Consider the following 23,216-nt stretch of genomic DNA (forward strand, 5'->3'; position numbering starts at 1 on the left):
TTGAGAGACTTCTCTCTCTCTCTCTCTCTCTCTCGTTCGCTCGCAAGGACACGCGAGAAGTGCAGTTTCTTCTTCATCGCGAATGGAAAAAGCCTCCCTCTCTATTAGCGCCTGCTGGGTGTTTGCTTTTGCGTTCGGCACCAGCAAGAACCTTCTCGTTTGCTTTCTTTTACCGTTCTGCTCCCGATGTAAGTCGATGCCTCGCATGCACCCAAAACTGGCACGGAACTATAAAAAAACATAGCGCAAATAACGCACGCGACCTCGAGTCAGTTCTGCAAACGAAACAGAACGAAAGCGACCGAGATGTAATAGAAAAAAAATGTTCCGTTGACCCGCAAATCGAGCTGCGTGCTTTTTTTTTTTGCGGAGTGACACGAGATCGAGACCCAGCCAAGTGGACCACTTTTTTCGGGGGGGGTACGTTCAAGTGGCAAATTAACTGCCCCCTTTGAGCAGCATGAATTATCAATGCCTGCTAGGATGCATTGTGCAGTTTAGCAGAGAATTTCCGATGTAAATATACTCCGCGCGGTAATCCGTCGTTAGAAGAATCGTGCATAGAAATGTTTCCCGTTGAGCTTCCCAACGAGCTAATTCTGTGGTAGATACCTACCGTTTTTGTGAGTTTTGGCTGAACAACCAAGCCCGAATGGTTGAGAATATCCAGAATTCTCGGCAAACAACCTTCTTTGTGATCCGAACATCGGTGTACTTTCGATTGCTAGGATGGTTTCGTTGGCCTAAAACCCTAAGCTTCATCGCTGTACCTGGACACCTCGCTCGGTGAAAGGTCCTTCCTTCCTATGGCCGTACGTTCCTATGGCTTTGGGCAACTGGGCCTTCTTCCACTGGCCTGGTGTAGCTGTAGCTGTAGTTCGCCCCAAATGGACCCGAACGCTAGCGGTAAAGGAAGATGATGATGATCACGACGACGACCTTATAGCGGTTCCAAAAGCTGGCGAATCATTGGGCAATGGACCAATGGAAGTGGAAAGATGAACGGTAAATTGTGCAGAGTCCAAACAACAAGACGATTAGATGAGTGAATTGCAGCTAATTTTCCGCAAAACGAGAAGAATTCACTTACCCGCTTTTTAGAGTTGCACAAATTGTAATTGTAAGTGTCAAAATCATGGAGCTGACAACTTTGCTTGAGCGAGGTATTTTGTTTTTGATGTTTTGACAGCTCCTGACAGAAGGAAAGATTTAAATTATTCTAAAACTCGGGGTAATTTAGCAGATTAGAGCTCTATTTTTGGCGGCTAAAAATGAAAAAAAAAACAGTAAGTGATTGAATGTTGTGTGTCAATAATAGGAAAGAGTTTACGGGAGAAAAGAGCTTTTCCATCGAATGGAACATCATTTCTCCGGTCACCACGAGCCTACCGGAAATAAATAAACAAAACGTACGTCTGCCGCTGGATTTTTCACCGACCGACAGCTGAGCCGGGTGACTTTTGCATCATCTGCGGTCATCTGTGCCGCTGTCGACCAGCCACGGGGGCTTTAGGTCGACCGCAGAATGTGTTTAGGGGCACCCGAGCGAACATAACCCCACCCCCGTTTCCGTGCACGTCGTTGCCTGGCGATCATTTCGAGCCAGGGGAGGTTTCGGTTTTGCCGTACTTTGCTTTCGTACGAATGTTGTTTTTTTGAATGTTATGTGTATTTTTTTTTTAAATGTGTTTTCATTTTATCACTGTTCATGTTTTCGTGTGTTTGTTCGAATAAAAATGTGCCAATGCACACGCTTTGGATGTACTAAAAAAAAGGTTTTTTGATCGAGGATGGACTAAAAAAATTTTTTTAGATCGAGGATGTACTAAAAAAATTTTTTTTAGATCGAGGATGTACTAAAAAAATTTTTGTTAGATCAAGGATGTACTAAAAAAATTTTTTTAGATCGAGGATGTACTAGAAAAATTTTTTTTAAATCGAGGATGTACTAAAAAAATTTTTTTAGATCGAGGACGTACTAGAAAATTTTTTTTAAAATCGAGGATGTACTAACAAAATTTTTTTTAAATCGAGGATTTACTAAAAAATTTTTTTAGATCGAGGATGTACTAAAAAATTTTTTTTTAATCGAGGATGTACTAGAAAATTTTTTTTTAGATCGTGGATGTACTAGAAAAGTTTTTTTTAAATCGAGGATGTACTAAAAAAATTTTTTTCATATCAAGGATGTACTAAAAAATTTTTTTTAGATCGAGGATGTACTAAAAAAATTTTTTTTGATAGAGGATGTACTAAAAAAATTTTTTTTCGATCGAGGATGTACTAAAAAAATTTTTTTTGATCAAGGATGTACTAAAAAAATTTTTTTCATATCAAGGATGTACTTAAAAAATTTTTTTTAGATCGAGGATGTACTAAAAAAATTTTTTTTGATCGAGGATGTACTAAAAAAATTTTTTTAGATCGAGGATGTACTAAAAAAATTTTTTTTAAATCGAGGATGTATTAAAAAAATTTTTTTTGATCGAGGATGTACTAAAAAATTTTTTTTCATATCAAGGATGTACTAAAAAAATTTTTTTTGATCGAGGATGTACTAAAAAAATTTTTTTAGATCGAATGTACTAAAAAAATTTTTTTAGATCGAGAATGTACTAAAAAAATTTTTTTCATATCAAGGATGTACTAAAAAAATTTTTTTTAGATCGAGGATGTACTAAAACATTTTTATTTGATCTAGGATGTACTAAAAAAATTTTTTTAGATCGAGGATGTACTAGAAAAATTTTTTTAGATCGAGGATGTACTAAAAAAAATTTTTTAGATCGAGGATGTACTAAAAAAAATTTTTTAGATCGAGGATGTACTAAAAAAAATTTTTTCATATCAAGGATGTACTAAAAAATTTTTTTTTAGATCGAGGATGTACTAAAAAAAATTTTTTCATATCAAGGATGTACTAAAAAAATTTTTATTGATCGAGGATGTACTAAAAAAATTTTTTTCATATCAAGGATGTACTAAAAAAATTTTTTTTAGATCGAGGATGTACTAAAAAAATTTTTTTTAGATCGAGGATGTACTAAAAAAAATTTTTTAGATCGAGGATGTACTAAAAAAAATTTTTTCATATCAAGGATGTACTAAAAAATTTTTTTTTAGATCGAGGATGTACTAAAAAAAATTTTTTCATATCAAGGATGTACTAAAAAAATTTTTTTTGATCGAGGATGTACTAAAAAAATTTTTTTCATATCAAGGATGTACTAAAAAAATTTTTTTTAGATCGAGGATGTACTAAAAAAATTTGTTTTGTTCAAGGATTCTTTGTCCCATCCAAGCCCGGTGCGCCATACAACTTGAAGCAGAATGGAATATAGCTCAACCAGCGAACATACATACCTACGAGGAGATACGAAAAGAAGCACAATTAGTCGGCGTTCATTATGTTAATCGACCAACAATTGTCTTCTCTAGATTTTCCCGTTGGACGAGGCTGGTCCGCACCGCTGCCTACGTGTTGCGATTTATCCGACACCGGCGCAATCCGTCATCGCGCTCCAGCGTGGGCCTTACGCGGGAAGAGTTAACGAAAGCTGAAATCTTTATCCTTCGTGAAGTGCAGCAGCAAGCGTACCCGGAAGCGTACGTCAAGCTGCAGAAGAACTCAGAGGTACCTAGGGGGAGTCCTTGAGGATGCACGGAAGGATAGATGGATGCCACATTGCGGAACCGTCAGCTAAGCGACCGATTCTCCTTCCCAAATCGTCATCGATGACATGCATCGGCGGTTCAAACACGGTTGCCAGGAGACGGTCATTAACGAAGTAAGGCAAATGCATGACATTCCGTCGCTTCGATCAACGTGCCGACGAGTGTCCAGAGAGTGTAAGCTGTGCATGCTGCGGAAGTCAAAGCCCACCCCCCCCCCCCCCCCCCCCCCCTCAGATGAGCGAGCTCCCAGTCAGTCGTTCTCATATGCTGGCATTGATTGGTTTTGGCCCGATGATAGTCGTAAACGGACGTAAGTCAGAGAAGCGTTTGGAGGGTTTTGTTTACATGTCTAACCATCCGAGCTATCCACGTCGAGGTTGTACGATCGCTCTCCACAAGCGACTGCATTATGGCAATACGCAACTTCATGGCGCGTCATTCAACCACACTCTGACAAAACCTGAGCCTGCGCTGTTGCACACAATGCAAACCAAAACGGGTCGAGCAATGATTTTTATGCTCAACAAATGCTCAATTTCCAGTTCGGCTGGCGTTGTGCAAGCGAGAAGCAGATAGGACCGATAGGCTTTTGTCTCTTTCTCGCTACCGGAGGATCTTCGCCCAAATGCTTCCTGGGTGGGTGGGTGGATTGCTCGAACCTCCCTCGTTTGCCAGTCCTATCCTGAGCGAGTATCAGAGTTTGGCTCGGTTGAAGTTTGCCGATCGGTTCTACTACTCGGTACTCGACACCGAATTCACTCGCTAGTTCTGTCACACTCGAAGGACACCGTGCGTGAGTGACAGTGGCGCGGACCACAAAACCCCCCCGGCCTCACGCGGACACACACAGCTTCGTCCCTTTTTTGGGGCACGACTTTTTCCCGTGCTCGTGCAAAACCAAAACCCGCGGTGCTGTGCTGGGAACACACGCGAAACGAACTGCGTACGAACTGCGTGCAGGAATGAATGCACGAGTAAAACCCCCGCAAGGACATCCAGCAGCAGGAGCAGAGGACCGATCCCTCAACACTGGCACACACACACACACTCAAAGTGCTCTCTCTCTCTCTCTCTCTCTCCGTTCGTTCGTTCGTTTTGGGGATCCCCTGGGTAGGATCCTGGCGCGGTTTTGGGGACATTTTGGCATGTTTATCCTTTCGATTCTCTTTCGCAAATTGAGAGACTTCTCTCTCTCGCTCTCTCGCTCTCTCTCGCAAGGACACGCGAGAAGTGCAGTTTCTTCTTCATCGCGAATAGGAAAAGCCTCCCTCTCTATTAGCGCCTGCTGGGTGTTTGCTTTTGCGTTCGGCACCAGCGAGAACCTTTCTCGTTTGCTTTCGTTGCCGTTCTGCTCCCGATGTAAGTCGATGCCTCGCATGCACCCAAAACTGGCACGGAACTATAAAAAAGCATAGCGCAAATAACGCACGCGACCTAAAAATCAGTTCTGCAAACGAAACAGAACGAAAGCGACCGAGATGTAATAGAAAAAAATGTTCCGTTGACCCGCAAATCGAGCTGCGTGCTTCTTTTTTTTGCGGAGTGACACGAGATCGAGACCCAGCCCAGGTGGACCACTTTTTTCGGGGGGGGGGGTACGTTCAAGTGGCCAATTAACTGCTTGAATTATCGATGCCTGCTAGGATGCATTGTGCAGTTTAGCAGAGAATTTCCGATGTAAATATACTCCGCGCGGTAATCCGTCGTTAAAAGAATCGTGCATAGAAATGTTTCCCGTTGAGCTTCCCAACGAGCTAATTCTGTGGTAGATACCTACCTTTTTTTGTGAGTTTTGGCTGAACAACCAAGCCCGAATGGTTGAGAATATCCAGAATTCTCGCGCAAACAACCTTCTTTGTGCTCAGAACATCAGTGTACTTTCGATTGCTAGGATGGTTTCGTTGGCCTAAAACCCTAAGCTTCATCGCTGTACCTCGTACACCTCGCTCGGTGAAAGGTCCTTCCTTCCGATGGCCGTACGTTCCTATGGCTTTGGGCAACTGGGCCTTCTTCCACTGGCCTGGTGTAGCTGTAGCTGTAGCTGTTCGCCCCAAATGGACCCGAACGCTAGCGGTAAAGGAAGATGATGATGATGATGACGACGACCTTAAAGCGGTTCCAAAAGCTGGCGAATCATTGGGCAATGGAACAATGGAAGTGGAAAGACGAACGGTAAATTGTACAGAGTCCAAACAACAAGACGATTAGATGAGTGAATTGCGCTTAATTTTCCGCAAAACGAGAAGAACTCACTTACCCGCTTTTTAGAGTTGCACAAATTGTAATTGTAAGTGTCAAAATGATGGAGCTGACAGTTTTGCTTGAGCGAGGTATTTTGTTTTTGATATGTTGACAGCTCCTGACAGAAGGAAAGATTTAAATTCTTCTAAAAACTCGGGGTAATTTAGCAGATTAGAGCTCTATTTTTGGCGGCTAAAAATGAAAAAAAAAACCAGTAAGTGATTGAATGTTGTGTGTAAATAATAGGAAAGAGTTTGCAGGAGAAAAGAGCTTTTCCATCGAATGGAACATAATTTCTCCTCCGGTCACCATTATGCATCTTTCACTGCAGAGTCAGCGAAGTGTCAAACCGTTATCGAGCCTACCGAAAATAAATACACAAAACGTACGTTTGCCGCTGGATTTTTCACCGAGCGACAGCTGAGCCGGGTGACTTTTTGCATCATCTGCGGTCATCTGTGCCCCTGTCGACCAGCCACGGCGGCTTTTTCGGTACCGCAGAATGTGTTTAGGGGCACCCGAGCGAACATAACCCCACCCCCGTTTCCGTGCACGTCGTTGCCAGGCGATCATTAGCCAGGGGAGGTTTCGGTTTTGCCGTACTTTGCTTTCGTACGAATGTTGTTTTTTTGATTGTTGTGTGTATTTTTTTGTTTTTAAATGTGTTTTCATTTGACACTGTTCATGTTTTCGTGTGTTTGTTCGAATAAAAATGTGCCAACGCACACGCTTTATATGAACTTAACAAATTTTTTAGATCGACGATGTACTAAAAAATTTTTTTAGATCGAGGATGTACTAAAAAAATTTTTTATATCGAGGATGTACTAAAAAAATTTTTTTTAGATCGAGGATGTACTAAAAAAATTTTTTTAGTTCGAGGATGTACTAAAAAAATTTTTTTTAGGTCGAGGATGTACTAAAAAACTTTTTTTAGATCGAGGATGTACTAAAAAAATTTTTTTTAGGTCGAGGATGTACTAAAAAAATTTTTTTCATATCAAGGATGTACTAAAAAATTTTTTTTTGATCGAGGATGTACTAAAAAATTTTTTTTGATCGAGGATGTACTAAAAAATTTTTTTAGATCGAGGATGTACTAGAAAAATTTTTTTTAGTTCGAGGATGTACTAAAAAAATTTTTTTAGATCGAGGATGTACTAAAAAAATTTTTTTAGATCGAGGATGTACTAAAAAAATTTTTTTTAGATCGAGGATGTGCTAAAAAAATTTTTTTAGATCGAGGATGTACTAGAAAAATTTTTTTTAGATCAAGGATGTACTACAAAAATTTTTTTTGATCGAAGATGTACTTGAAAATTTTTTTTTAAATCGATAATGTACTAAAAAATTTTTTTTAGTTCGAGGATGTACTAAAAAAATTTTTTTAGATCGAGGATGTACTAAAAAAATTGTTTTAGATCGAGGATGTACTAAAAAAATTTTTTCATATCAAGGATGTATTAAAAAAATTTTTTTTAGATTGAGGATGTACTAAAAAAATTTTTTTCATATCAAGGATGTACTAAAAAAATTTTTTTAGATCGAGGATGTACTAAAAAATTTTTTTTCATATCAAGGATGTACTAAAAAAATTTTTTTTAGATCGAGGATGTACTACAAAAATTTTTTTTGATCGAGGATGTACTAAAAAATTTTTTTAGATCGAGGATATACTAAAAAAATTTTTTTCATATCAAGGATGTACTAAAAAATTTTTTTTAGATCGAGGATGTACTAAAAAAATTTTTTTTGATCGAGGATGTACTAAAAACATTTTTTTCATATCGAGGATGTACTAAAAAAAATTTTTTTACATCGAGGATGTACTAAAAAATTTTTTTTTATCGAGGATGTACTAAAAAAATTTTTTTTGATCGAGGATGTACTAAAAAAATTTTTTTCATATCAAGGATGTACTAAAAAAACTTTTTTTGATCGAGGATGTACTAAAAAAATTTTTTTTGATCGAGGATGTACTAAAAAATTTTTTTCATATCAAGGATGTACTAAAAAAATTTTTTTTAGATCGAGGATGTACTAAAAAAATTTTTTTTGATCGAGGATGTACTAAAAAAATTTTTTTTGATCGAGGATGTACTAAAAAAATTTTTTTCATATCAAGGATGTACTAAAAAAATTTTTTTTAGATCGAGGATGTACTAAAAAATTTTTTTTTGATCGAGGATGTATTAAAAAAATTTTATTAGATCGAGGATGTACTAAAAAAAATTTTTTCATATCAAGGATGTACTAAAAAAATTTTTTTTAGATCGAGGATGTACTAAAAAAATTTTTTTCATATCAAGGATGTACTAAAAAATTTTTTTAGATCGAGGATGTACTAAAAAAATTTTTTTTAGATCGAGGATGTACTAAAAAAATTTTTTTAGATCGAGGATATACTAAAAAAATTTTTTTAGATCGAGGATGTACTAAAAAAATTTTTTCATATCAAGGATGTACAAAAAAAATTTTTTTAGATCGAGGATGTACTAAAAAAATTTTTTTTAGATCGAGGATGTACTAAAAAAATTTTTTTAGATCGAGGATGTACTAAAAAAATTTTTTTCATATCAAGGATGTACTTAAAAAATTTTTTTTAGATCGAGGATGTACTAAAAAAATTTTTTTCATATCAAGGATGTACTTAAAAAATTTTTTTTTAAATCGAGGATGTACTAAAAAAATTTTCTCCATATCAAGGATGTACTAAAAAATTTTTTTTTAAATCGAGGATGTACTAAAAAAATTTTTTTAGATCGAGGATGTACTAAAAATATGTTTTTTAGATCGAGGATGTACTAAAAAAATTTTTTTTAGATCGAGGATGTACTTAAAAAATTTTTTTAGATCGAGGATGTACTAAAAATATGTTTTTTAGATCGAGGATGTACTAAAAAAATTTTTTTTAGATCGAGGATGTACTTAAAAAATTTTTTTAGATCGAGGATGTACTAAAAAATTTTTTTCATATCAAGGATGTACTAAAAAAATTTTTTTTTGATCGAGGATGTACTAAAAAAATTTTTTTCATATCAAGGATATACTAAAAAAATTTTTTTTAGATCGAGGATGTACTTAAAAAATTTTTTTAGATCGAGGATGTACTAAAAAATTTTTTTAGATCGAGGATTTACTAAAAAAATTGTTTTCATATCAAGGATGTACTAAAAAAATTTTTTTTAGATCGAGGATGTACTAAAAAAGTTTTTTTAGATCGAGGATGTACTAAAAAAATATTTTTCATATCAAGGATGTACTAAAAAAATTTTTTTTAGATCGAGGATGTACTAAAAAAATTTTTTTTGATCGAGGATGTATTAAAAAAATTTTATTAGATCGAGGATGTACTAAAAAAAATTTTTTCATATCAAGGATGTACTAAAAAAATTTTTTTTAGATCGAGGATGTACTAAAAAAATTTTTTTCATATCAAGGATGTACTAAAAAATTTTTTTAGATCGAGGATGTACTAAAAAAATTTTTTTTAGATCGAGGATGTACTAAAAAAATTTTTTTGGATCGAGGATATACTAAAAAAATTTTTTTAGATCGAGGATGTACTAAAAAAATTTTTTCATATCAAGGATGTACAAAAAAAATTTTTTTAGATCGAGGATGTACTAAAAAAATTTTTTTTAGATCGAGGATGTACTAAAAAAATTTTTTTAGATCGAGGATGTACTAAAAAAATTTTTTTCATATCAAGGATGTACTTAAAAAATTTTTTTTAGATCGAGGATGTACTCAAAAAATTTTTTTTAGATCGAGGATGTACTAAAAAAATTTTTTTTAGATCGAGGATGTACTAAAAAAAATTTTTTCATATCAAGGATGTACTAAAAAAATTTTTTTAGATCGAGGATGTACTAAAAAAATTTTTTTTAGGTCGAGGATGTACTAAAAAAATTTTTTTAGATCGAGGATGTACTAAAAAAATTTTTTTTAGGTCGAGGATGTACTAAAAAAATTTTTTTAGATCGAGGATGTACTAAAAAAATTTTTTTTAGATCGAGGATGTACTAAAAAAATTTTTTTAAATCGAGGATGTACTAAAAAAATTTTTTTTAAATCGAGGATGTACTAAAAAAATTTTTTTAGGTCGAGGATGTACTAAAAAAATTTTTTTTAGATCGAGGATGTACTAAAAAATTTTTTTAGATCGAGGATGTACTAAAAAAATTTTTTTTGATCAAGGACGATCCATAAAAATTTGTTTTGTTCACGTTACGTTACGTTATCAGGTGCTACAACCGCTTCGCGGTCTTGGCCTGCTCCAGGAGAAACCGGAACCGCTCGCGGTCGAGCGCCGTCACCTGCCAATCGTTGATCCGCGGGCCTTTTAGGCGGACGCATCCACGCCATCACTCCATCTCAGTTTGGGCCTACCACGACTCCTCTGTCCATGTGGGCAGCCTAAAAACAACAATAACAAATAGGAATAAGAAAATTCATGTACCTAAACAATTTTACCTATCCCTAAACTCCCAACTCTTCATCATACCAAACGGCAACAAGTATATCTATGATTTAAAAGAATTGCAAGAAGATAACGGCGAATGTGTCCCAGCCCTTCTACGAGGACAGCAAGCAGCGTGTGATTTTGTAGCGAACCCAACAAAATTCGAAATTATCCATCTAGACAAGATGCACATTCTTATCAACTCAGCCGTTGAATTTACAATAAAAACCACATGCGGTCTAAAGAAGAGAAATCTGACAGGCTCGTTTCACCTGTCATACAAATCTTGTAAAATATTCCTGAATGAGGAAGAGATTTCAAATAACAAAACAGAACTACATGGATCACCGCTGAATCTCCCTATCTATGGCTTAAACGTTACATCAGTAAACAACGTGCTAAACCCCAATCTCGAACATCTTTATTCAACACATGTGGAACTTAGGAAAGAGATGCATCAAATTCGATTAGAATCGAAGAGCTTCACTTGGAACGGTTGGTTTAGCAAGTACACCGATAATGCTATTGATTGTTATTTGTGTATACCTAATCATCAGCAAGCAAAAACGAACAGTCATAAACATCCGAGGACAGCCTACTTCTAAAACTACATCAGATCAACCACAACAAGAAATCCAGCCCGATACCATTAAACCGCCGGCGATGATGGCAGTTTTTCGGACGGAGCCTTAAAATTTAAGGAGGGGCGAGTTAGCATCGTATCGTCACGTACCCTCTATTTTTTTTACAATATCTACAATAATGGAATGGCCTGAGACGAATAAGCAACCGCTTACAATGCTCAGCGACTTCATTAAAAACTAATCACCTGTACCCTGGCGCCTGAATGAACATATGCATCCGCCAAAACCCGTACTGGAATTCCCCCCTGGAATCCGCATAAAACATGTGCACCCGCCAAAACTTCCGGTACTCCAAAACCACCATAAATCAAGCAACAAAACAACATGTCAGCCTCAGCCATCCATCCCATTTTAGCATAGAAAAAGACAAAAAAAGGTAAAAATAAAGACATTCCTCAGATTTAGCTCAAAATTCTACAACGCGTTACTCTGTGCGAGGAATCCGAAACCTTTCCAAAAACCCTTACACCAAGTGGAAGTGTTAACTCGCGTTCGAGTCGCTTGTGGTGTGCTGAACCACGTGTCGTGAACTTCCGAAGGGGTTTAGAAGGAGTCCGTTTGCCGGCCAATGGGTGAACTTGACCACCGGAAACTGACGGACGAGCTGTTCGCCAATGCCAATGCCAATGTCGGTGAGGGTCATCGGATTCGGATCGCATCGGATCGGGCTATTTCGGTGGCCTCGATTCAACCTGCTTGACCTGATGCAGAGTTCAGGCAGTTTTCTGTCACACGATATTTCCCCGCGCTAGTAGTGCTAGTGCTTCGGATGGGTTTTGTGGTCAGAGATTCAGTGCTGCTGCTGCTGCCAGCGCGATCAATTGCGAAGGACGTGTTACGGTGGCGATCAAAAGCACACTTCGCCCTGTCTGTCTGTCTGTCTGTCTGCCGATAGAGCCTGTGTCAGCCCAAAGCTACGGAAAGGCAGTTGAACAGAGGATCACGCACTCTCGCATCGACGGATAAAACGTTATATTCAGCATTCACAACTACGCCATTAATACGACACTGAAGCTCCCTTTTGTAGTTAAAATAAGTTGATCCAGAATGCGCCGGATCACACGGGAACACATTCATCTATGGATTGTGGCAGCTGCAAACAGAAAAAAAAGGACTTGTGACACCGACTGCAACGACAAACTAGTATTTTCTTTTATACTAACATAAATCCTTAATGTATTCTTTTAATCCTTCCTGAATTGCTGCACATGATTCCATGATTATTGAAGATATGCAGCTAGGAGAAATTCTTGATGCATATGATAAATCCCGGAAGCTTCGTCCAGTTTGCAAGAAAGCGTAGCGTCAAAATTAACCGCGAACGTGGAGGAATCGCAAGCCTCATCACCGTGTCTTGTTTAGCAATTCGTGGTTGAACTTTTCGCAGCAAGAGGTTAAAAGTTATTTCACTCATTCGCAAATAATTTTTGAACTCCCATACATTTTCTTCTGCTAACTCACGCACCATGGAAACCTCCGTTACGACATGATTTCGCTTCCGTGTTTTCTTTCGATGCTCTTCAATTTCAACAGCTCTAATAAGTTCTAATGTAGCTCCGAGCAAATGAAAACTATGCACATCCATCATCTTTGTTAACTGAATGCGGAATATTAGTGATGACAGCATGATCTGTAAACGTTAGGGCCTGTTTAAGGATACTAGTAAATTATGACACTGTTCTTACTGTTATTGACAACGCGAGAAATTTAATTTTTTCGTACATGAATCCAAACAAATATTATTGTACAACTTAACTACGTATTTCAAAATATTACACGCGTTGTAGTTCTTGGATATGTCCGCGAATCAACTAGCAGATTAGTTGGAACTTTAAGCAAAAATTATTACAAAAATCGCACCAACTTCACCAACTTTGATACAACTGACAAAATTCAACATCAAATTTCGTCAACCGAAATGAATGCATCCCTAGACGAATGAATGAATGAGTTTAGGTTTGAGATTTAGCATAAATCAGTATATTTTTGTACTGCAAAATCACACACCATAGCTGAAAGTAAACATTTGATATTTAAATTTTACGTTTCATTACACACAATTTCCCATCATGTTTTCCTCCTTCGCATAGCTAATTAAATGTAAGGAAAAATAACTAGCAAAAATCACTTAAAAATATTACGAAAAGTAAAATTGAAGCACAAAAACAACAAATTCACTTCATAAAGTATCGTTTTATGAATCAAGTAAAATGATGGCTGTAACATTTTCTAAATATCATAAATTTTTATCGAAGGAAAAATTTGATTCATCCCTCTAGGGGGTGTGCGATTCTGTCTTATGGATTTTCTTTTCCTTTCACTCCACTCATGCTTCGTATACGAACTATACGCTTCTCGCATACGCTACTGCTGAAGATAGCATGATTTCGCACGCAGCGTTTCCAGGCCGCGGTTGCAATTTTGACGAGAAAAACCCGCAAAAATTCAAGCCTTTTTGAGAGCCTCCGTCGTGAGTTTCTTTTGAGTGATTCCTGGCAGTAGGGCTGCTATTTCGTTTGTGAGGTAATGTTTTTTTTGATCAGCGATCGCACGATGTGGACGCATGATTACGGTACCAGAGCATGATATTTTGACCAGCGGAATAGACCAAAACACGTATGAAATCACACCAAACACCGCAAACCATATCGTAAGTTGGGATTAGTCATGGAAAACGATAGCTCGATTCAGATGAAAAATAATTTTATTTATTTTTTTTTCTCGGTTTGGACAACACGTCCTCACACGGCTGAACCTCACTATCGAACTCAACTCGGCCTGTCTCTGCTTGTCTTCGTTTATGTATGGAAGTCTTGATAAGGTTTTGATCGCGTTCGATCCTGTCTGTTCTTTAGAATTTCCGCTCGCAATAGCCCTAACATCACGTTGGGGTGCACATGATTTTGACTCTCTCATGGCTTCCGTTGGGGGAGAACTCGATCTTGACTCTCTCATGGTTTCCGTTGGGGGAGAACTCGATCTTGACTCTCTTGAATTCAATATTGCTGAAGGGAAACTGTCTAGTCTGAAGTGTCTTGTACCGGTTTCGATATAGATCACTTCTCGATCTCGGTGTTGCTAACTGATTCGCAATCTAACTCCCTCGGTTTGTATCAAAATGCAACGATAGTAAACAAAATAAACACCCTTTGTTTCCTATCACCGGATATATGCAAACGATGCATGCAATCTACCATATGAATCTATACATCCGATATACAATCACTACGTATTTGGCATGGAACCATTCTCAAAATCAAGTGCTCACATACGTTGTAATCCATTCCCCACTCCGGATCTATTCTTTGGACGCAATGCATCGCCGCCATCGGTCTTGACCCACACGTACATCAAAAGGATACCCTGCATACCGCGCTAAGGTTGAAGACGCCAGCTTGCTCAACCCATCGCACAGTGGGCACTCCCATACAAATACCGGGATAAAAGCCCTAGCGCCTTTATTCGCCCAAAAACTTTGATTGAAACGTACAATTTGGTGCTACTGAAAACGATATATCGATCAGTTTTTGGTAATTCATGCCCTTTTTTTGATATTAAAAATCCTTAAAAAAGCTTTTTCATGTATTATAACGCCTGTATGTATGCAATTGCTGCGTTGCTACGTTTCGTTGTATTTAAACAAACTGATTGGTTAAATATTATCAGTTTTGATGAATATGCATAGTCACAAAATAATTGAAATAGTTTAGTAGCAAGAAAATTCAAACAAATAAAACGGAAAATAACATCAGGCTTGCGATACGAATAAGCATCTAGGTGCGATTATGTCATTGCAGCTCTATAAAAGTGTCTGATAATATTATAATATGTTTCAAAAATTTATGCTGGCAATTTCCTAGAAATGATTAAAAATCGTTACAACTTACTATTGTATTCGATCCATTTGAAAAACTATCACTTGTTTGACAAGATATTTATCTCCGATTCAGCTTTATTGTCCGGGGCTATAACTATTGCTAATGTTATATTACATACATTAAAATGACACTGATATTACAAAGATGTACAGTTTGTTTCTTTGCTTGCAAATGCTTATCACGTGAAAACGAACTCAAATAAGGGCCGGAATAATAAAACCATTTCTCATGGTCGTTGGGCGTTGCAAGAAAAAACAGCAAAAATTTATCATAGAAATTGTATTTGTTTGTACAAACCCCACAACTCATAATTCCAAGTCAAAATGCGAAAATAACTATTTTACATTTAAATATTTTTCATATGCTGGTTTCATTCAATTAAGCGTTCGTTTAAAGAAAGGTAGGTAAATATGGCTCAATTTTTGCCGATCTGATTGCAAAATTCTTTCCTTTACCCTCTATTCCAAACACGATTCCAGTTAAATTGAAAAAAAATTGGTGCTTTGACAGCAGATTTGATGGCAAAAATTGGTGAAAATCGGCGATGGAAAATCTTCATGGTGCATCAAATCCCTCCTACTTGATCTATCAAAACACACTCTTATGTTGCCTTACTAGTGTTGTTTTTCAATAAACTTTGTGAAAAAAGGTCCATATTCAAAGTAACTTTGCTTAAATTACCGTCAGAAGCTTCATTCCTTATGTCACAACACCATAACCTCCAAAACGGGTGATTTTGGTCGTTGAACCCGGTATCGTGGCTCAGAAAAAATGGATTATTTTGTGGTGTGGCACATAGTGGCAGCAGATTTTGTATTGAACTGAAAGATAAGCTGTTGTACCTGACAACCTGTATAATGTTTTAGCTTGAAGACTTTTGAAGCTTTCTAAAAAAAAATCGTCTTTTATAAAAAAAAATCATAATTTTACATGGGTTTTTTCATACTTTCACAGTTTTTTTATGATGTAAATCTCAAAAACATTGAAAACATTTAATTATAAAGCAATAACAATAAAATTTTTTTTCATATCAAGGATGTACTAAAAAAATTTTTTTCATATCGAGGATGTACTAAAAAAATTTTTTAGATCGAGGATGTACTAAAAAATTTTTTTTAAATCGAGGATGTACTAAAATTTTTTTTTTAAATCGAGGATGTACTTAAAATTTTTTTTAGATCGAGGATGTACTAAAAAAATTTTTTTTGATCGAGGATGTACTAAAAAAATTTTTTTTGATCGAGGATGTACTAAAAAAATTTTTTTAGATCAAGGATGTACTAAAAAAATTTTTTAGATCGAGGATGTACTAAAAAATTTTTTTAAGATCGAGGATGTACTAAAAAAATTTTTTAGATCGAGGATGTACTAAAAAATTTTTTTTAAATCGAGGATGTACTAAAAAAATTTTTTTTAGATCGAGGATGTACTAAAAAATTTTTTTAGATCGAGGATGTACTAAAAAAATTTTTTTTAGATCGAGGATGTACTAAAAAAATTTTTTTAGATCGAGGATGTACTAAAAAAATTTTTTTTAGATCAAGGATGTACTAAAAAAAATTTTTTCGATCGAGGATGTACTAAAAAATTATTTTTAGATCGAGGATGTACTAAAAAAATTTCTTTTAGATCGAGGATGTACTAAAAAAATTTTTTTCATATCAAGGATGTACTAAAAAAATTTTTTTTAGATCGAGGATGTACTAAAAAAATTTTTTTTGATCGAGGATGTACTATAAAAATTTTTTTCATATCAAGGATGTACTAAAAAAATTTTTTTTTAGATCGAGGATGTACTAAAAAAATTTTTTTTGATCGAGGATGTACTAAAAAAATTTTTTTCATATCAAGGATGTACTAAAAAATTTTTTTTTTAGATCGAGGATGTACTAAAAAAAATTTTTTCATATCAAGGATGTACTAAACAAATTTTTTTTAGATCGAGGATGTACTAAAAAAATTTTTTTTAGATCGAGGATGTACTAAAAAAATTTGTTTAGATCGAGGATGTACTAAAAAAAATTTTTTCATATCAAGGATGTACTAAAAAATTTTTTTTAAATCGAGGATGTACTAAAAAAATTTTTTTTGATCGAGGATGTACTAAAAAAATTTGTTTCATATCAAGGATGTACTAAAAAAATTTTTTTTAGATCGAGGATGTACTAAAAAAATTTTTTTTGATCGAGGATGTACTAAAAAAAATTTTTTTGATCGAGGATGTACTAAAAAAATTTTTTTCATATCAAGGATGTACTAAAAAATTTTTTTTTAGATCGAGGATGTACTACAAAATTTGTTTTGTTCGAGGATGTACTAAAAAAATTTTTTTTAGATCGAGGATGTACTAAAAAAATTTTTTTAGATCGAGGATGTACTAAAAAAATTTTTTTTAGATCAAGGATGTACTAAAAAAAATTTTTTCGATCGAGGATGTACTAAAAAATTATTTTTAGATCGAGGATGTACTAAAAAAATTTCTTTTAGATCGAGGATGTACTAAAAAAATTTTTTTCATATCAAGGATGTACTAAAAAAATTTTTTTTAGATCGAGGATGTACTAAAAAAATTTTTTTTGATCGAGGATGTACTATAAAAATTTTTTTCATATCAAGGATGTACTAAAAAAATTTTTTTTTAGATCGAGGATGTACTAAAAAAATTTTTTTTGATCGAGGATGTACTAAAAAAATTTTTTTCATATCAAGGATGTACTAAAAAATTTTTTTTTTAGATCGAGGATGTACTAAAAAAAATTTTTTCATATCAAGGATGTACTAAACAAATTTTTTTTAGATCGAGGATGTACTAAAAAAATTTTTTTTAGATCGAGGATGTACTAAAAAAATTTGTTTAGATCGAGGATGTACTAAAAAAAATTTTTTCATATCAAGGATGTACTAAAAAATTTTTTTTAAATCGAGGATGTACTAAAAAAATTTTTTTTGATCGAGGATGTACTAAAAAAATTTGTTTCATATCAAGGATGTACTAAAAAAATTTTTTTTAGATCGAGGATGTACTAAAAAAATTTTTTTTGATCGAGGATGTACTAAAAAAAATTTTTTTGATCGAGGATGTACTAAAAAAATTTTTTTCATATCAAGGATGTACTAAAAAATTTTTTTTTAGATCGAGGATGTACTACAAAATTTGTTTTGTTCGAGGATGTACTAAAAAAATTTTTTTAGATCGAGGATGTACTAAAAAAATTTTTTTCATATCAAGGATGTACTAAAAAAATTTTTTTTAGATCGAAGATGTACTAAAAAAATTTTTTTTGATCGAGGATGTACTGAAAAAATTTTTTTAGATCGAGGATGTACTAAAAAAAATTTTTTCATATCAAGGATGTACTAAAAAAATTTTTTTTAGATCGAGGATGTACTAAAAAAATTTTTTTTGATCTAGGTTGTACTAAAAAAATTTTTTTTAGATCGAGGATGTACTAAAAAAATTTTTTTAGATCGAGGATGTACTAAAAAAATTTTTTTAGATCGAGGATGTACTAAAAAAAATTTTTTCATATCAAGGATGTACTAAAAAAATTTTTTTTAGATCGAGGATGTACTAAAAAAATTTTTTTTGATCGAGGATGTACTAAAAAAATTTTTTTTAGATCGAGGATGTACTAAAAAAATTTTTTTAGATCGAGGATGTACTAAAAAAATTTTTTTAGATCGAGGATGTACTAAAAAAAATTTTTTCATATCAAGGATGTACTAAACAAATTTTTTTTAGATCGAGGATGTACTAAAAAAATTTTTTTTAGATCGAGGATGTACTAAAAAAATTTGTTTAGATCGAGGATGTACTAAAAAAAATTTTTTCATATCAAGGATGTACTAAAAAATTTTTTTTAAATCGAGGATGTACTAAAAAAATTTTTTTTGATCGAGGATGTACTAAAAAAATTTGTTTCATATCAAGGATGTACTAAAAAAATTTTTTTTAGATCGAGGATGTACTAAAAAAATTTTTTTTGATCGAGGATGTACTAAAACAAATTTTTTTGATCGAGGATGTACTAAAAAAATTTTTTTCATATCAAGGATGTACTAAAAAAATTTTTTTTAGATCGAGGATGTACTAAAAAAATTTTTTTTGATCGAGGATGTACTAAAATAATTTTTTTTAGATCGAGGATGTACTAAAAAAATTTTTTTCATATCAAAGATGTACTAAAAACATTTGTTTTAGATCGAGGATGTACTAAAAAAATTGTTTTTGATCGAGGATGTACGAAAAAAATTTTTTTTAGATCGAGGATGTACTAAAAAAATTTTTTTCATATCAAGGATGTACTAAAAAAATTTTTTTTAGATCGAGGATGTACTAAAAAAATTTTTTTTGATCGAGGATGTACTAAAAAAATTTTTTTTCATATCAAGGATGTACTAAAAAATTTTTTTTTAGATCGAGGATGTACTAAAAAATTTTTTTTGATCGAGGATGTACTATAAAATTTTTTTAGATCGAGGATGTACTAAAAAAATTTTTGTCATATCAAGGATGTACTAAAAAAATTTTTTTTAGATCGAGGATGTACTAAAAAAATTTTTTTTGATCGAGGATGTACTAAAAAAATTTTTTTAGATCGAGGATGTACTAAAAAAATTTTTGTCATATCAAGGATGTACTAAAAAAATTTTTTTTAGATCGAGGATGTACTAAAAAAATTTTTTTTGATCGAGTATGTACTAAAAAAATTTTTTTCATATCAAGGATGTACTAAAAAAATTTTTTTTAGATCGAGGATGTACTAAAAAAATTTTTTTTGATCGAGGATGTACTAAAAAAATTTTTTTAGATCGAAGATGTACTAAAAAAATTTTTTTTGATCGAGGATGTACTAAAAAAATTTTTTTTGATTGAGGATGTACAAAAAAAATTTTTTTAGATCGAGGATGTACTAAAAAAATTTTTTTAGATCGAAGATGTACCAAAAAAATTTTTTTAGATCGAGGATGTACTAAAAAAATTTTTTTAGATCGAAGATGTACTAAAAAAATTTTTTTAGATCGAGGATATACTAAAAAAAATTTTTTAGATCGAGGATGTACTAAAAAAATTTTTTTTAGATCGAGGAAGTACTAAAAAAATTTTTTTAGATCGAGGATGTACTAAAAAAATTTTTTTTGATTGAGGATGTACTAAAAAAATTTTTTTAGATCGAGGATGTACTAAAAAAATTTTTTTTCATACAAAGGATGTACTTAAAAAATTTTTTTTAGATCGAGGATGTACTAAAAAAATTTTTTTAGATCGAGGATGTACTAAAAAAATTTTTTTAGATCGAGGATGTACTAAAAAAATTTTTTTTGATCAAAGATGTACTAAAAAAATTTTTTCATATCAAGGATGTACTAAAAAAATTTTTTTTAGATCGAGGATGTACTAAAAAAATTTTTTTAGATCGAGGATGTACTAAAAAAATTTTTTCATATCAAGGATGTACTAAAAAAATTTTTTTTAGATCGAGGATTTCCCAAAATATTTTTTTTTTCAAGGATTCTTTGTCCCATCCAAGCCCGGTGCGCCAAACAACTTGAAGCAGAATGGAATATAGCTCAACCAGCGAACATACCTACCTACGAGGAGATACGAAAAGAAGCACAATTAGTCGGCGTGCATTATGTTAATCGACCAACAATTGACTTCTCTAGATTTTCCCGTTGGACGAGGCTGGTCCGCACCGCTGCCTACGTGTTGCGATTTATCCGACACCGGCGCAATCCGTCATCGCGCTCCAGCGTGGGCCTTACGCGCGAAGAGTTAACGAAAGCTGAAATCTTTATCCTTCGTGAAGTGCAGCAGCAAGCGTACCCGGAAGAGTACGTCAAGCTGCAGAAGAACTCAGAGGTACCTAGGGGGAGTCCTTGAGGATGCACGGAAGGATAGATGGATGCCACATTGCGGAACCGTCAACTAAGCGACCGATTCTCCTTCCCAAATCGTCATCGATGACATGCATCGGCGGTTCAAACATGGTTGCCAGGAGACGGCCATTAACGAAGTAAGGCAAATGTATGACATTCCGTCGCTTCGATCAACCTGCCGACGAGTGTCCAGAGAGTGTAAGCCGTGCACGCTGCGGAAGTCAAAGCCCACCCCACCTCAGATGAGCGAGCTCCCGGTCAGTCGTTCTCATATGCTGGCATTGATTGGTTTTTGGCCCGATGATAGTCGTAAACGGACGTAAGTCAGAGAAGCGTTTGGGGGGATTTTGTTTAATTGGGAATTCCGAATTTGGGGCACCAGCGCCCTTATGGAAGGTCAATGCTCCTGCGGCACCACAGCATTCGGCGGGGCATGGGAACGGATGATTCAGTCCGTCAAGCGGATGCTGACAAATACCCTGAACGAGAGACATCCCTCGGATGCAGTCCTGATCAACGCGCTCATCGAGGTGGAAAAACCTCATTAATGCTCGACCGCTAACGCACGTTCGCTGCGAACAGCGAAGACACGGCGACCCGCTTACGCCTAACCATTTGCTTCGAGGGTCCTCGACAGGTATGAAGCAGTTAGTCAAATTCGACGACTCGCCAGCAGCCCTAACTGGAATAACTGGAAAGCGGCACAAGCTCGGGCAAACCAAACGGACGCAGTGGTTCGAACCGACTCCGCCACTAAGGGAAAAACGACATCGTGCTGACCGTTGATGAAACGATGTACCGTAACTGTTGGCCACGGGGGCGTGTTGTCAAAATAACACGATCGAACGACGACGGAGCGGTACGAAGAGCAACAGCGAAAGGAAATCTAATAGAAAGACCCGCGGTAAAGCTGGTTCGCCTGGACGTCGAGCCCAAGAGAATCTGCATTGCAAACTGCAAAACAAAACGGCTGGTGGACTGTCACCTACGTAACTGCTCGATACCCGGCGTCACTTGAGCGACGGCTCGACACCCAGGCCAAGGCACGTAGGGCGCAAGGGCGATCATAAGTCCAATGTTTTTTGTTTTATTCGCTTTTGCTAAAGCTGATATTGCCGATTGAAAGTCAGATAGTTAGCTGAGAAAAGTCCGAAATTGTAGACTTCTAGGCATTGTATATCTTCGAAGATGCAAAAAGCTCCAAAAATCAAAAAAGGCTTGCCAAAAAGCTAAAAAATTTCAGCTAGTCAGTCACCCACAATTCAACTTACTATTTTAATAGCGCATTGAGGTGTAAAATAGATAAATTATACATCATTAGAAACATAAGTTAGTCTTCTTTTGAGTGAAAGTAAAACAAAAATTATAAAATTTATATAAGCAAATGTTTTTTAGGGCTGTAACTAAATAAAAAACTAAAAAAAATCATGTTTTTCAACTTTGGTAATGAAGAACAAAAAAGGTTTAAAATTGTTTACTTCCAATTTTTTGCCTAAAACATACTTTAACGTATGATAATGGTAATGGTGAAACGCGCCCGGACCCACTTCGAACCGCAAATACGCGCGGTAGCGAACCAAACACAGCGAACATGACTGTACTAGTATTGACGAGAAAGAGCCGTACCAACGAAGCACTGAACTGTTTTTTATAAGCATCAATGCCTGAAATGTAAATTATTTAATTCGCAAAAAGTATTGTTCAATCTTTCTGCTGAATATTTTGCAATATTTTGCAAAATTCACCTTAAAGAGAATATTAACTTGAACGGAAAGGTATGATTTTCCTTCGCCTTTTTTTTTAAATAACATTTCCTTCCATGTTTAACGAAATGTAAATGTACACTTTTATGTTTAATTCCATGGCTCACACCACCGTATATAAATTGATATTGATTTGATGTGAAATCCTTGCCTGTTTTGTAACCCAACTGGTGATGGAACTCAGATCTAACATAGACTACCCGTTTTTTGTTGCAAATGATTATAGATTTACTCTGCCTGTTACAGACACAGGGATATCATTAAGCATTAAGAAGAGGATAAATCAAAGGACAAAAAAACAGGACTACAGACTAGTAGTAATCCAAATTTGCACAAGAAGGAAGCAGATACATATTGGCAAAAGGTGAACGTTTCAGAAGCGCTTTATGATTTTTTCCTCTAGCAAAACAGCAAATGAGATTATGTTAATTGTACTATCGAAATTGTTTCTCACGGAGAGGAAACATAATACTTTGCAATGTACCTACGAAGAATGAAGCTTTCAATAACTTCTGATTGGTTATTTCTTCCCTTATAAACTAACATTTTGATCAACATTTGTTGGTTTTATATATTTGCGTTCAACGACAATTGCAGTTTTAAGGGTGGATGTGCATTTATCTAATACTTAAACTTGAGTTTGATACAACGCATTGACAGAGTAGATAAT

The 23,216-nt window shown here is 34.8% G+C and overlaps 1 pseudogene; it reads left to right on the top strand.

Moving 5' to 3' along the window:
- Window positions 1-10,334: 10,334 nt before the first annotated feature.
- LOC128730106 (uncharacterized) lies at window positions 10,335-11,074 on the top strand (annotated as a pseudogene).
- Window positions 11,075-23,216: the final 12,142 nt, after the last annotated feature.

Source organism: Anopheles nili, unplaced genomic scaffold (genome assembly GCF_943737925.1).
Source record: "Anopheles nili unplaced genomic scaffold, idAnoNiliSN_F5_01 U_low_cov_19, whole genome shotgun sequence".
In the NCBI taxonomy this organism is placed as follows: Eukaryota; Metazoa; Arthropoda; class Insecta; order Diptera; family Culicidae; genus Anopheles; species Anopheles nili.